This window comes from Stenella coeruleoalba, assembly GCF_951394435.1.
Source record: "Stenella coeruleoalba genome assembly, chromosome: X".
Lineage (NCBI taxonomy): Eukaryota > Metazoa > Chordata > Mammalia > Artiodactyla > Delphinidae > Stenella > Stenella coeruleoalba.
Window position 1 is genome coordinate 121,000,538 of NC_137152.1, and position 13,631 is coordinate 121,014,168.

The 13,631-nt window shown below is 38.2% G+C and overlaps 1 protein-coding gene across 8 annotated transcripts in view; it reads left to right on the forward strand.

The window, feature by feature from the left end:
* The window catches only part of PASD1 (PAS domain containing repressor 1), a 121,009-nt gene that overhangs the window by 37,125 nt on the left and 70,253 nt on the right, over positions 1-13,631 (forward strand). For 4 of the 8 annotated variants that reach the window (XM_079911563.1, XM_079911569.1, XM_079911570.1 and 1 more), the window contains exon 1: positions 544-831. The exons of 3 other annotated variants lie outside the window; for them this stretch is intronic. The gene's annotated coding sequence lies outside the window, so the exon portion shown is untranslated. Of the gene's footprint in view, positions 1-312; positions 399-543; positions 832-13,631 lie in introns of those variants that run through there. One more of the 8 variants, XM_079911567.1, reaches the window with a different exon arrangement.

Genomic DNA, 13,631 nt, shown 5'->3' on the forward strand with positions numbered 1-13,631 from the left:
ATGATTGGCCTGATATAGTATATACAATATTGTTATCTTTTCAAGCTATACTATAACAATTATTTTTTCATAATACTGATTCTTCACAAACTTGCTTTCCAGTGGACTCTGCATTGATTAAAAAATATGAAAAATCTACTGGGGAGTGTCACAAAATTGCTGTGAAATAAGGAATGTAATCTTGGGAGGAGAAGGATAAAGAGAGCTTGGACTCCTTGTCCTGGGAAAATGTTACTCTATTTCAAATTGCAGAATGCAACAATTGTAGATATTCACATGGAACTTCATTAAAATTCAAATGTATAAATCCTCAAGCAGAACAGGCAAAGGTGGCTGAGTTCCTGTATCTATCTGAATTGGGGGAGAATTTGTTGGAAAGGTCATCAGCCCTGAGATATGTAAGTAAATTCCTTACATTACAGTGTTGCAGTCTTTGTTCCAAGGCTTTCTGCTGCCCTAGGTTTGCACCCAGAGAAAGTCATGCTCTTGCTACTCTGTTGCTCGTTAGCCTGTTTTCTCTGCTTTGGCAACTGCAGAGTGTAGCAACTCTGAGACTCTTGAAAGCAGTCCAGGGATGAGGGAAGGTTGAACACACACGGGGACTAGCTGAGTCCTGCAATAGTTCTCAGGATGTGTTCACTTTGATTCTAATTCAGGATTAAACTTTTAGTGTCATTTAGTCCTGAATTATTTGTACTGGGAGACGATGGCACATGTTATGTGTGTCACATAGGCCCCAGACATGGCCCCTGCAATATGTTTTCAAGAGCATTAGCAGCAGAAGCCCAGATTTGATCATCCAGAGGTGAATACTGCCACGGGGTCTGAACTGTGAGTATGCTAATTTATTTGGTTCTGGCAGGTATGAGACTGAGAAACTGAGTGAAGATTCCTTTGACTGTGAATTTTATCCGAACAGAACATTGATAACCTATGCCATCATAATTGTCACACTAGAAAGTATCTGCATAAGTGATTCTCAACCACAGAGAGCTAATCGTAACCCGTCTATTCAGTGTGCTTTCTTGTGAACTAAAAATATGTGTGTACACGCACACACACACACACACACACACACACCAGAAAATTGAAAGTGCCTTGCCTTCCCAAAAGAAGAAATCTTTGCAAGCATGACCTGCTTGAATTTTGACCTTTATATTATACTTTAGTAATAAAATTTGATGAGATTTTAGGTTATTTCCCATTGTTTTTGGAAAAAGGCACTCACACTCTGCTATTCTGAATGAAATAATTGTTACTTTGCATAGGAAGGCTGGCTACTTTTGGCCTGAGAACTTTTAATTAACTATATTCTTTTTTCAGTCTTTGTATGTTCTCCCCCCCCCCCCGCCCCCCCTACCCCGTGTAAGTTTTTAAGTCTTTGTTTTAGAATGAATTACTGAGTGGAACAGGCCAGTAATTAACAGGTCTGTGCTGACCCTGTCCAATGGATAAGGAAAGTCGTCAGATATTTAGTGGTGTGAGCTTTTTCAAAATAATGATGAACATTTATTTAGTACTCAGCATTTACCACTATGCCAAAGTAATTTACATACTCATTTAACCTTTACAACAAGCCTATGAAAGTGGGTACCATTATTATCCCCGTTTTCCAAACAAGGAGATTGAAACTTAGTTTAACTTGCCTAATCAATGGTGGAGCCAGTATCAAATCCTGCCCCTTATACTTTATATAATCTGAGAATTTATTTGGAGATTCTGGCAGGCGAATTTAATGGTGTGTTTTGAGTGTCTTCTCTGTGTAGAGCTGGGTGCTGTTGGAAATAGCAAAGACATATAAGGCATGATGCTTGTATTTAAATAGCTTGCAAACAAATTTTGTTGCCTCAGTATACAGAAAGGACTATATTAAAACACACACACACACACACACACACACACACTCCATGTAGAAATTTCAAAATTATAATGCTTCTTTTGTCACAAATCAAATTTCAGTTTATGCACCGATCTGTTCCTAATGGGTCTCTTCTGTCCCGTTTTTCTCTACTTATGCTTTGCACCGTTATCCATTTACCTAAGCACTATATAGCTTTACAAGAATCCTTGATGTCTAGTAGAGAACATCCTTGTACATTGTTGTTCTTCAAAATTATTCTAGATATTTCTGACTTTTTGCTTTCCATGGGAATTTTGTAATTAACTTTTGAAGTTATATAGAAAACCAAACCCAAATCAAAATATCTACTGAGTTTTGATCAGTTACGTTAATTTGTAGATTAGTTGGGGAGATGTGATAAAGTTACAATATTGGTACTTCTGTCCAGGGATATGACCTACCTTTCCATTCATTTAGAACTTTTTTTATATTCATCAATAAAGACATTATTTTCTGTGAAATAATTTTGCTCATTTTTGTTAAATTAACTACTAAGCACTATATAGTTTCTTTTCTATATGAAGAAACATAAATGTAATTTTAGAACATGAAAAAGTGATTTGAGCAATTATATAGATTTGACTTTTTTTGTACTTTATTTTTTTATTTTTACTTTTTTAACATCTTTATTGGAGTATAATTGCTTTACAATGGTGTGTTAGTTTCTGCTTTATAACAAAGTGAATCAGTTATACATATACATATGTTCCCATATCTCTTCCCTCTTGTGTCTCCCTCCCTCCCACCCTCCCTATCCCACCCCTCCAGGCGGTCACAAAGCACCCAGCTGATCTCCCTGTGCTATGCGACTGCTTCCCACTAGCTAACTACCTTACGTTTGGTAGTGTATATATGTCATGCCTCTCTCTCGCTTTGTCACAGCTTACCCTTCCCCCTCCCCATATCCTCAAGTCCATTCTCTAGTAGGTCTGTGTCTTTATTCCCGTCTTACCCCTAGGTTCTTCATGACATTTTTTTCCCTTAAATTCCGTATATATGTGTTAGCATACGGTATTTGTCACTCTTTCTGACTTACTTCACTCTGTATGACAGACTCTAGGTCTATCCACCTCATTACAAATAGCTCAATTTCATTTGTTTTTATGGCTGAGTAATATTCCATTCTATATATGTGCCACATCTTCTTTATCCATTCATCCAATGATAGACACTTAGGTTGTTTCCATCTCCGGGCTATTGTAAATAGAGCTGCAATGAACATTTTGGTACATGACTCTTTTTGAATTACGGTTTTCTCAGGGTATATGCCCAGTAGTGGGATTGCTGGGTCATATGGTAGTTCTATTTGTAGTTTTTTAAGGAACCTCCATGCTGTTCTCCACAGTGGCTGTATCAATTTATATTCCCACAAACAGTGCAAGACGGTTCCCTTTACTCCACAGCCTCTCCAGCATTTATTGGTTTTAGATTTTTTGATGATGGCCATTCTGACAGGTGTGAGATGATATCTCATTGTAGTTTTGATTTCATTTCACTAATGATTAGTGATGTTGAGCATTCTTTCATGTGCTTGTTGGCAGTCTGTATATCTTCTTTGGAGAAATGTCTATTTAGGTCTTCTGCCCATTTTTGGATTGGGTTGTTTTTTTGTTATTAAGTTGCGTGAGCTGCTGATAAATTTTGGAGATTAATCCTTTGTCAGTTGCTTCATTTGCAAACATTTTCTCCCATTCAGAGGGTTGTCTTTTGGTCTTGTTTATGGTTTCCTTTGCTGTGCAAAAGCTTTGAAGTTTCATTAGGTCCCATTTGTTTATTTTTGTTTTTATTTCCTTTTCTCTAGGAGGTGGGTCAAAAAGGATCTTGCTGTGATTTATGTCATAGAGTGTTCTGCGTATGTTTTCCGCTAAGAGTTTGATAGTTTCTGGCCTTACATTTAGGTCTTTAATCCATTTTGAGCTTATTTTTGTGTATGGTGTTAGGGAGTGATCTAATCTCATACTTTTACATGTACCTGTCCCGTTTTCCCAGAACCACTTATTGAAGAGGCTGTCCTTTCTCCACTGTACATTCCTGCCCCCTTTATCAAAGATAAGGTGACCATATGTGCGTGGGTATATCTCTGGGCTTTCTATCTGCTTTGATCTGTTTTTGTGCCAGTACCATACTGTCTTGATTACTGTAGCTTTGTAGTATAGTCTGAAGACAGGGAGCCTGATTCCTCCAGCTGTTTTTTGTTCTCAAGATTGCTTTCGCTATTCGGAGTCTTTTGTGTTTCCACACAAATTGTGAAATTTTTTGTTCTACTTCTGTGAAAAATGCCAGTGGTAGTTTGATAGGGATTGCATTGAATCTGTAGATTGCTTTGGGTAGTAGAGTTATTTTCACAATGTTGATTCTTCCAATCCAAGAACATGGTATATCTCTCCATCTATTTCTATCGTCTTTAATTTCTTTCAACAGTGTCTTATAATTATCTGCATATAGGTCTTTTGTCTCCTTAGGTAGGCTTATTCCTAGATATTTTATCCGTTTTGTTGCAATGGTAAATGGGAGTGTTTTCTTGATTTCACTTTCAGATCTTTCATCGTTAGTGTATAGGAATGCCAGAGATTTCTGTGCATTAATTTTGTATCCTGCTACTTTACCAAATTCATTGATTAGCTCTAGTAGTTTTCTAGTAGCATCTTTAGGATTCTCTATGTATAGTATCATGTCATCTGCAAACAGTGACAGCTTTACTTCTTCTTTTCTGATTTGGATTCTTTTTATTTCCTTTTCTTCTCTGATTGCTGTGCCTAAAACTTCCAAAACTATGTTGAATAAGAGTGGTGATAGTGGGCAACCTTGTCTTGTTCCTGATCTTAGTGGAAATGCTTTCAGTTTTTCACCATTGAGGATGATGTTGGCTGTGGGTTTGTCATATGTGGCCTTTATTATGTTGAGGAAAGTTCCCTGTATGCCTACTTTCTGCAGGGATTTTATCATAAATGGATGTTGAATTTTGTCGAAAGCTTTCTCTGCATCTATTGAGATGATCATATGGTTTTTCTCCTTCAATTTGTTAATATGGTGTATCACGTTGATTGGTTTGCATATATTGAAGAATTCTTGCATTCCTGGAATAAACCCCACTTGATCATGGTGTATGATCCGTTTAATGTGCTGTTGGATTCTGTTTGCTAGTACTTTGTTGAGGATTTTTGCATGTATGTTCATCAGTGATATTGGCCTGTAGTTTTCTTTCTTTGTGACATCCTTGTCTGGTTTTGGTATCAGGGTGATGGTGGCCTTGTCGAATGAGTTTGGGAGTGTTCCTCCCTCTGCTGTATTTTGGAAGAGTTTGAGAAGGATAGGTGTTTGCTCTTCTCTAAATGTTTGATAGAATTCGCCTGTGAAGCCGTCTGGTCCTGGGCTTTGGTTTGTTGGAAGATTTTTAATCACAGTTTCAATTTCAGTGCTTGTGATTGCTCTGTTCATATTTTCTATTTCTTCCTGATTCAGTTTTGGCAGGTTGTGCGTTTCTAAGAATTTGTCCATTTCTTCCAGGTTGTCCATTTTATTGGCATAGAGTTGCTTGTAGTAATCTCTCATGATCCTGTGTATTTCTGCAGTGTCAGTTGTTACTTCTCCTTTTTCATTTCTGATTCTATTGATTTGGGTCTTCTCCCTTTTTTTCTTGATGAGTCTGGCTAATGGTTTATCAATTTTGTTTATCTTCTCAAATAACCAGCTTTTAGTTTTCTTGATCTTTGCTATTGTTTCCTTCATTTCTTTATCCTTTTTTTCTGATCTGATTTTTATGATTCCTTCCTTCTGCTACCTTTGGGCATTTTTGTTCTTCGTTCTCTAATTGCTTTAGGTGCAAGGTTAGTTTGTTTATTCGAGATGTTTCCTGTTTCTTAAGGTTGGATTGTATTGCTCTAAACTTCCCTCTTAGAACTGCTTTTGCTGCATCCCATAGATTTTGGGTCGTCGTGTCTCCATTGTCATTTGCTTCTAGGTATTTTTTGATTTCCTCTTTGATTTCTTCAGTGATCACTTCTTTATTAAGTAGTGTATTGTTTAGCCTCCATGTGTTTGTATTTTTTACAGATCTCTTCCTGTAATTGATACCTAGTCTCATAGCGCTGTGGTCGGAAAAGATACTTGATACAATTTCAATTTTCTTAAATTTACCAAGGCTTGATTTGTGACCCAAGGTATGATCTATCCTGGAGAATGTTCCATGAGCACTTGAGAAAAATGTGTATTCTGTTGTTTTTGGATGGAATGTCCTATAAATATCAATTAAGTCCCTCTTGTTTAATGTATCATTTAAAGCTTGTGTTTCCTTATTTATTTTCATTTTGGATGATCTGTCCATTGGTGAAAGTGGGGTGTTAAAGTCCCCTATTATGAATGTGTTACTGTTGATTTCCCCTTTTATGGCTGTTAGTATTTGCCTTATGTATTGAGGTGCTCCTATGTTGGGTGCATAAATATTTACAACTGTTATATCTTCTTCTTGGATCGATCCCTTGATCATTATGTAGTGTCCTTCTTTGTCTCTTCTAATAGTCTTTATTTTAAAGTCTATTTTGTCTGATATGAGAATTGCTACTCCAGCTTTCTATTGGTTTCCATTTGCATGAAATATCTTTTTCCATCCCCTTACTTTCAGTCTGTATGTGTCTCTAGGTCTGAAGTGGGTCTCTTGTAGACAGCATATATATGGGTCTTGTTTTTGTATCTATTCAGCCAGTCTGTGTCTTTTGGTGGCAGCATTTAATCCATTCACATTTAAGGTAATTATCGATATGTATGTTCCTATTCCCATTTTCTTAATTGTTTTGGGTTCGTTATTGTAGATCTTTTCCTTCTCTTGTTTTTCTTGCCTAGAGAAGTTCCTTTAGCAGTTGTTGTAGAGCTGGTTTGGTGGTGCTGAACTCTTTCAGCTTTTGCTTGTCTGTAAGGATTTTAATTTCTCCATCAAATCTGAATGAGATCCTTGCTGGTTAGATTAATCTTGGTTGCAGGTTTTTCTCCTTCTTCGCTTTAAATATGTCCTGCCAGTCCCTTCTGGCTTGCAGAGTTTCTGCTGAAAGATCAGCTGTTAACCTTATGGGGATTCCCTTGTGTGTTATTTGTTGTTTTTCCCTTGCTGCTTTTAATATGTTTTCTTTGTATTTAATTTTTGACAGTTTGATTAATATGTGTCTTGGCGTGTTTCTCCTTGGATTTATCCTGTATGGGACTCTCTGTGCTTCCTAAACTTAATTAACTATTTCCTTTCCCATATTAGGGAAGTTTTCAACTCTAATCTCTTCAAATATTTTCTCAGTTCCTTTCTTTTTCTCTTCTTCTTCTGGGACCCCTATAATTCGAATGTTGGTGCATTTAATGTTGTCCCAGAGGTCTCTGAGACTGTCCTCAGTTCTTTTCATTCTTTTTTCTTTATTCTGCTCTGCAGTAGTTATTTCCACTATTTTATCTTCCAGGTCACTTATCCGTTCTTCTGCCCCTGTTATTGTGCTATTGATCCCATCTAGAGTATTTTTCATTTCATTTATTGTTCATCATTGTTTGTTTCATCTTTAGTTCTTCTAGGTCCTTGTTAAATGTTTCTTGCATTTTCTCGATTTTATTTCCAAGACTTTGGATCATCTTTACTATCATTATTCTGAATTCTTTTTCAGGTAGACTGCCTATTTCCTCTTCATTTGTTAGGTCTGGTGGGTTTCTATCTTGCTCCTTCATCTGCTGTGTGTTTTTCTGTCTTCTCATTTTGCTTATATTACTGTGTTTGGGGTCTCCTTTTTGCAGGCTGCAGGTTCATAGTTCCCTTTTTCTTTGGTGTCTGTCCCCAGTGGCTTAGGTTGGTTCAGTGGGTTGTGTAGGCTTCCTGGTGGAGGGGACTAGTGCCCGTGTTTAGGTGGATGAGGTTGGATCTTGTCTTTCTGGTGGGCAGGTCCACGTCTGGTGGTGTGTTTTGGGGTGTCTGTGGACTTATTATGATTTTAGGCAGCCTCTCTGCTAATGGGTGGGGTTGTGTTCCTGTCTTGCTAGTTGTTTGGTATAGGGTGTCCAGCACTGTAGCTTGCTGGTCGTTGAGTGAAGCTGGGTGCTGGTGTTGAGTTGCAGATCTCTGGGAGATTTTCACCGTTTGATATTATGTGGAGCTGGGAGGTCTCTTGTGGACCAGTGTGCTGAAGTTGGCTCTCCCACCTCAGAGGCACAGCACTGACTCCTGGCTGCAGCACCAAGAGCCTTTCATCCACACGGCTCTGAATAAAAGGGAGAAAAAGTGGAAAGAAAGAATTAGTAGAAGTAGGGAGAAAGAAAGAAAGAAAGAAAGAAGGAAAGAAAGTAGGGACGGAGGGAAGGAGGGAAGGGGGAAGGAAGGAAGGAGGGAAGGAAGGAAAAAAAGAAAAGATAAAGTAAAATAAATAAGATAAAATATAATAAAGTTATTAAAATAAAAAAATAATGTTTAAGAGAATAAAAAACAGATGGATAGAACCCTAGGACAAATGGTGGAAGCAAAGCTATACAGACAAAATCTCACAGAAGCATACACATAGACACTCAAAAAAGAGAAAAAGTGGGAAAAATCGTAAATCTTGCTCTCAAAGTCTACCTCCTCAATTTGGGATGATTCGTTGTCTAAAGATGGGAAGGAAGGAAAGAAAGAACAAAGATAAAGTAAAAGAAAATAAAGTTATTAAAATAAAAAGTAATTATTAAGAAAAAAATTAAAAACAAACCAAAACAAAAAAAAAACCGGACAGATAGAACCCTAGGACAAATGGTGGAAGCAAAGCTATACAGACAAAATCTCACACAGAGGCATACACATACACACTCACAAAAAGAGGAAAAGGGGAAAAAACCATAAATCTTGCTCTCAAAGTCCACCTCCTCAATTTGGGATGATTCGTTGTCTATTCATGTATTCCACAGATGCAGGGTACATCAAGTTGATTGTGGAGCTTTAATCCGCTGCTTCTGAGGCTGCTGGGAGAGATTTCCCTTTCTCTTCTTTGTTCTCACAGTTCCCAGGGGCTCAGCTTTGGATTTGGCCCCACCTCTGCGTGTAGGCCTCCGGAGGGCGTCTGTTCTTCGCTCAGACAGGACGGGGTTAAAGGAGCTGCTGATTCGGGGGCTCTGGCTCACTCAGGCCTGGGGGAGGGAGGGGCACGGAGTGCGGGGTGGGCCTGCAGTGGCAGAGGCCGGCGTGACGTTGCACCAGCCTGAGGCGCGCTGTGCGTTAGCCTGGGGGAGTTGTCCCTGGATCCCGGGACCCTGGCAGTGGCGGGCTGCACAGGCTCCCCGGAAGGGGGTGTGGATAGTGACCTGAGCTCGCACACAGGCTTCTTGGTGGCGGCAGCAGCAGCCTTAGCGTCTCATGCCCATCTCTGGGGTCCGCGCTTTTAGCCGCGGCTCACGCCCATCTCTGGAGCTCCTTTAAGCAGCGCTCTTAATCCCCTCTCCTCGCGCACCAGGAAACAAAGAGGGAAGAAAAAGTCTCTTGCCTCTTTGGCAGGTCCAGACTTTTCCCTCGACTCCCTCCCGGCCAGCCATGGTGCACTAGCCCCTGCAGTTCACGCCGCCAACCCCAGTCCTCTCCTGGCGCTCTCTGAAGCCCGAGCCTCAGCTCCCAGCCCCGCCCGCCCCGGCGGGTGAGCAGACAAGCCTCTCGGGCTGGTGAGTGCTGGTTGGCACCGATCCTCTGTGCGGGAACCTTTCTGCTTTGTCCCCCGCACCTCTGTTGCTGCTCTCTCCTCCGTGGCTCCCCTCCGCCACCTGCAGTCTCCGCCCGCGAAGGGGCTTCTAGTGTGTGGAAACTTTTCCTCCTTCACAGCTCCCTCCCACTGGTGCAGGTGCCATCCCTATTCTTTTGTCTCTGTTTTTTCTTTTTTTCTTTTGCCCTACCCAGGTACGTGGGGAGTTTCTTCCCTTTTGGGAGGTCTGAGGTCTTCTGCCAGCCTTCAGTAGGTGTTCTGCAGGAGTTGCTCCACGTGTAAATGTATTTCTGGTGTATCTGTGGGGAGGAAGGTGATCTCCACGTCCTACTCCTCCGCCATCTTCCCGGAAGCCTCGAGTTGACTTTTCTTGATGGAAATATATGACACCATAAATATGCATAATGCAATTTTAATACATTACAATTAGATTATTGAAGTTTGGGGAATTAAAAGTTAATATTATCATTCAGTTAGAAATATTGTCTAATTTTCTTTGTTTAAAGCTTTTCCAAAGGTTTCTTCTTTGACTCAGAAATGATTTAGAAGTATATTGTTTAATTTCCAAATATTTGGGGGTTTTCCAGAAATTTATTTATTTATTATTGATTTCCTTTTTTTGTTTGTTTTTATAAATTTATTTATTTATTTTTTGCTGCACTGGGTCTTTGTTGCTGCATGCGGGCTTTCTTTAGTTGTGGTGAACGGCGGCTACTCTTCATTGTGGTGCACGGGCTTCTTACTGTGGTGGCTTCTGTTGTGGAGCGCAGGGTCTAGGGGCATGGGCTTCAGTAGTTGCAGCACGCGGGCTCAGTAGTTGTGGCTCGCAGGCTCTAGAGCACAGGCTCAGTATTGTGGCACATGGGCTTAGTTGCTCCGCGACATGTGGGATCTTCCCAGACCGGGGATCAAACCTGTGTCCCCTGCATTGGCAGACGGATTTTCAACCACTGCTCCACCAGGGAAGCCCTACTATTGATTTGTAATTAATTGTTTTCATTAGAGAACATAATCTGTATGATTTTAATACTTTAAATTTACTAAAACTGGTCTTATGGCTCAGCACATTTTGAATCACTATTTCTGTTACAAATTGAATGGTAAATGTGTGTTTTACAGTTGCTGGGTGTAGTATTCTGTCAACAAATGGGGCCAAGTTTGTTGGCACTATAGTAAGTCTTCAATATCCTTACTTATTTTCTGTTTACTTGTTCTACTGATTACTGATAGAAGAGAGTGAACTCATCAGCTGTAATTGTGGGTTTGTTTATTTCTTCTTTCAGTTCTTACTTCATTTTGAAACTTTATAATTAGGTGTATACCTATTTGGGATTGTTTTGTCTTCTTGATTGACTCCTTTATCATTATGAAAATGATAAAGGAGTCAGGTCAATCTTTTTCTCTAGGACCATTCCTTACCTGGAGTCTTTGATACTAATTAGCCACTCAAGCTTTACATCATTAGGGTTACATGGTATATATGTTTCTATTCTTTTACTTGCAAGCTATCTGGGTCTTTATAATTAAAGTGAGTATCCTGTAGACAAGATAGTTTGGTCTTACTTTTATACCCAGTTTTAACAATCCTAGGCTTTACATTTGTGCTTTTAGTCCACTGACAGTTAATATAATTATTAATACGGTGAGATTTAAATCTACCATCTTGCTATATGTTTTCTGTTTGTGTCATTTGATCTTTGTTTTCTTTGTCTTTTTCTGCTTTCTTTTGGATGTAGTGAGTAATTAGTATTTCATTTTATCTCTTTTGATTTATAATCTATATCTCAGGTGAGTTTTATTTGTTGCTCTAGGCAGTTTATAGTATACATCTTTAATTTATTACTGTCTCTGTGAATTAATATTGTGCCACTTCATGTATAATGTAAGAACCGTGCAACAGATTTTTGTTTTCCACCCTCCTGTTTTCTATGTTATTATTGTCATAGGTTTGATGTCTACATGTATTATAAAGCTTAGAGTTCTTTGCTTTTATTTCAGTTATCTTTTAAAGAAATTAAAGATAAAAAATTTTATTTTTATTCCCATATATATTATTTCCAGTGCTTTTCATTTCTTTATCTAGATCTGAGTTTCTATCTGACATCCTTTTCCTTCTACCCGAAGTCCTTCCTTAATATTTCTGGTAGTGCTAGTATGCTGGCCTTGACTTCTTCCAGGTTTTATTCATCTGAAGATGTCTTTATTTTACCTTCAATTTCTTTGAAGGGTATATTTTTGCTGGATATAGAATTCTGGGTTGATCTCTGCCCCCAGAACTTTAAAGATGTTTAATTTTCTTTTGGCTTGGGTTATTCTGATGAGAAGTCAGACAGAGGACATTCTTCCCTACTCTGTATTAAATGTATCTTTTATTTCTGTTTGCTTTCAAGATTTTCTCTTTGTAATTGATTTTCAGCAATTTGTTTATGATGTGCCTTGGCAAGTTTTTCATTGTGTTTATTTTCTTGGATTCATTGAGCTTGAATATATGAGTTTATATTTTTCATCCAGTATAGGAAAAAGATTGGCCATTATTCAAATATTATTTTTCTTGCCCCTTCTGGGAATCTAGTTACATATATTTTAGATTGCCTGATATTACCCCATACCAAAGCTCTGTTAATTTTTTCAGTCTTTTTCCTACACTCTGCTGGATGAAACTCAAATGACTTCCAGCCATGTGTAAGCTGTGATTGTTATTTAGTTTTGAATTTATGGTATTTGTTCCTGGTAGTTATTCTTTGACTGGTCTTGTAGAGTGTCACCTTGCACAGGCAAGCTTAGTATTCAGCCAAAGATTCAAGACAATGTGTATTCAGATTTCTGGAGGATTCTACCCCACCCTGATCCCCACAGGTTCTTTCTTTCTGGTGTTCTGCTCCACAAATTCCCTCCATCTTGGCCTTCCTGAACTCTTATTTCTGTCTCCTAATTTTAGTGAGACTGCTGTGCTCTGCTTAGGATTCTGCTCCCTGAACCATGGTCTGGATGTAACTTTAGGTAGGGCTGCTCTCATTTTTGTTCTTATCTCAGTGATCACAGTCTTGAGCTGCCTACTGTACAGTGTATCCAAATAGGTATTTCCTATGATTTGTCCAGTTTCCTAGTTGTTCATGGTAAGAAGGCTAGTCCCATATCAGTTATTTTGTGGCCATAAGCAGTAGTCCCTATAAATTTTGGTTGCTATTGTATCTTTAAGAATATTTTCTAATTTTGGTTGCCAGTATATAGAAACAAAATTAATTTTTATATATTTTTCTTGTATACAGTAACCTTGCTGAACTATTATTTCTAGTAAATTGCAGAATCTCTTGGATTTTCTATGTAGATAATTATAGTATTCATGACTGAGAACAGTTTTATTTTTCCTTTCCAAGAGTAATTCACTTTATTTTTTTATATTAATGCATTCGTTTGTACCTTCAGCACTATATATTAAATATTTTAGCAACCACTCTTGTTTTTTTTTCCTGAATGTAAAGAAATCTTTAATGTTCCACCTTTAAGTATGTTTTTAGTTGATTCCCTTTACTGGGTTAAGAAAGTTCCTGTCTATACCTAATCTGTTAAGAAAAATTTTTAAAGTCATATATGTATGTTGAATTATATCAAATGCATTTTCTGCATCTACTGAGGTGATCACATTCTTTTTCTCTTTTTGTCTGATATGTTGAATTATATTTTTTCTAATGTGAAATTATCCTGGTATTTCTGGAATTAGTCCAAATTTTTAAATACTATGCTGATTTGGGTTTGATAATTTTATTTAGAATTTTGAATATGAATCACAAATAAAATTGGCTTATAACATTTTCCCTTTTTCCCATTTTCCCTTCCCAGTTTCCCTTTTCTGGTTTGGTATAAAGAATATACTAGCATTATAAAATGAGTTGGGTGGGTAGTTTCCCTCTTTATCTGTTTTCTGGCATAATTTGCATGTAATAGGAGATACCTGTTATTTAAATATTTGGAAGCATCCATCTGTGAAAACATTGGGGCTTTTTTGTTTGAGTTTGGTTAGGTTGTTATTCTGTGGATACATTTTTAAT